Source organism: Myotis brandtii, unplaced genomic scaffold, assembly GCF_000412655.1.
Source record: "Myotis brandtii unplaced genomic scaffold, ASM41265v1 scaffold634, whole genome shotgun sequence".
Taxonomy (NCBI): domain Eukaryota; kingdom Metazoa; phylum Chordata; class Mammalia; order Chiroptera; family Vespertilionidae; genus Myotis; species Myotis brandtii.
The window spans coordinates 1,534,599-1,537,120 of NW_005370427.1; the positions used below are offsets into that span (position 1 = coordinate 1,534,599).

The window sequence follows — 2,522 nt, forward strand, 5'->3', positions numbered from 1 at the left end:
AAAAAAAAAAGAATTGAATTACCAAAAAAAGAAAGAAAGGAAGAAAGAAAGAAAGGTTAACCAAAATATAACATAAATTGGAGGGGTGGTACTTTTTGAAATGTAGGTTTTATTATTACTTAGGTAAGGTGAGGCCAACAGACCAGGATGCAATTGGCATCAAAACATCGTTTTACAAACAGATCCCAGAGGACGGGTCACACAGGTGGCCGCAGGAGGCAGGGCCAGGGTGGGAGCAGGTAAGTGGGGTTAGGAGTCAGGTGATATTGTGGCTCTGGGGAGTGAGAGCTGCCTCTAATAGTCTGGCCCCGCCCTGGGGTGAGGAAGGCAGGCAAAGAGTGAAGGGGCTGTGAGTGCCCAGGAAGGAAGGCTCACACTGGTCAGTCTGCATCTGGAAGGTGCACACCCCGGATAGTTTTTTGCCAACTTCAGGAATTAGCTAACTCTGGAAGGGGTGGTCCCCATATATCAAAGCATCAAAATACAGAAAATAAAAAGCATGGTCGATGCAATTACACGGGAATAGGGCAACTCCAGCCTGAGCCTGGTAACAGAGAGGAGGGAGGCTGTGGAAAGCATTTGGGTTTGAGAAGATGAACACCAAGCAGTTAACAGCTGTGCATCTGAAAGAGAACCTTAGTGGCTGGGAGGTTGCATTAACGATGATTGGAAGTCACAGGTAGGTTTCGAGAGAAGTACAATTCAGATTCACATGTGTAATGTATGCAGTCATAGCTGCAGCCATGTAACGTACTATTGCTACTAACAGCAGAATCCAGCATGTGCTCAGCACTCTCTATGTCCAAGGCAATGTTTACAAGATTCAACACGGTCTGGCTCCAGGTCAGTACAGTGGGGCCTTGACTTACAAGTGTTCCGACTAACGAGTTTTTCGAGATAGGAGCCGTCTCTCGGCCGATTTTTTGCTTTGAGTTGCGAGCTAAAATTCGGGTTACGAGCCAGCTTCAGATACCCCACCGCTAGTTGGCGCAGTGAACGTCACAGTGAACGCCACAACATCAGCCCAGCATCCCGTGTCTCACTCGTTCACAATTGATTTGACATACGAGTAATTTGAGTTACAAGCTCCGTCACAGAACAAATTAAACTCGTAAGTCAAGGCCCCACTGTATTCTTGCTACTCAGATGTATCCTCAACCAGCAGCAGAGTCTCCTGGGAAAGTCAGATTCAGGCTGGACGCAGGCCAAGACCCAAGGAGCAGACGTCTTGACTGTAAGAAGACCTTCGGGTGGTTCCTGTGCACGGGAGGTTTGAGAAGCGGTGCGTACACACCACCCCACCTGCCTTTCTGTTGACTGAGATTCCGACAGGAATGGGAAGAAATGCCTCGCTGCTGGAAATGCAGAACCAGAGCCCCAGGGCAAGACTGAGGCAGGAGGTGGAGGCTGTGCCTTGAACTCTCATCCTGAGCAAAGGTGATGAGAGCTGGACACACACCTAGGAGGGCCTGGACAGAAGCATGGCTCGTTCACAACCCACCTATAACCAAGACATGCCACAGTTTACTGCAGGCCTCTACCCAGAGACCCCAGAGACCCACACCCCCCGCCCCCTCACGCCTCACACCCTCCCTCACCTGGAGCACAGGATGGATTCCGGTCGACCTCAACTCCTGCACCAACAAACCCAGCGCATGAGCCACTCAGATTCCTGTCGCTGCCAGTGCTGGGCCTTCAACACGGCTCGATAATGCTTTTAATGGAACTTGGTTCCCAATTTAAAACTCTATTAAATTTCCCAACCCAGCCTCCGAGGGCTCGGTCATGGTCACCATTTGTCAAGAGCAGCTTGGGGAAAGGAGTGAGGGAAGGAGGCCGCTGCGGAGCGTTGGGAAGAGACCCCGGGGGTAAGTCAGGCTGAGGCGCAGGTGTCCAGTTGACTCCTGCACAGCTGCTCAGAGCTGACAAGTACCAGGGCCTAAGAATTCTTTATGTGTGTGTGTGTGTGTGTGTGTGTGTGTGTGTGTGTGTGTGTCAAAGAGGAAGGGAGAGGGAGAGAGAGATAGAAACATCAGTGATGAGAGGAAATCATTGATCGGCTGCCTCGTGCACGCCCCCTGCTGGGGACCTAGCCCGCAACCCCCACACGTGCCCTTGACTGGAATCGAACCTGGGACCCTTCAGTCCGCAGGCCGATGCTCTACCCACTGAGCCACACCAGCCAGGGCGAGCCTATGATTCTGAAATGGCATGTGAGGAAGGCGTCCCAGAACAGCCCTTTGAGCCGACCTCAGGGAGGAGCCATTTCTCCTTGAGCAGGAAAGGCTGGGCTGCGAGGAGGACTGAGCCCGGCCAGTGCGGGTGGAAGTGGGCCCCGTCTTCACCGCCCCTGCTAAGCCCCCCATCAACGCCAGTTTCCGCCGCTGGCTTCCCTCTGTGAGAGTCCAGCTGCACTGTCTGTGTGAGGCCTAAGGTCGGCTTTCACCTGCGGGGTCTCGGGGAGCCCACCGTCCGCACAGAAGCTGGCAGCGCCCGGTGCTGCGGCGGGGTCTGCACGTGCA

The 2,522-nt window shown here is 53.2% G+C and overlaps 1 protein-coding gene across 1 annotated transcript in view; it reads left to right on the plus strand.

Moving 5' to 3' along the window:
- CNGB3 (cyclic nucleotide gated channel beta 3) overlaps positions 1-2,522 on the plus strand; it is a 129,046-nt gene that overhangs the window by 91,501 nt on the left and 35,023 nt on the right. The window lies entirely within an intron of this gene.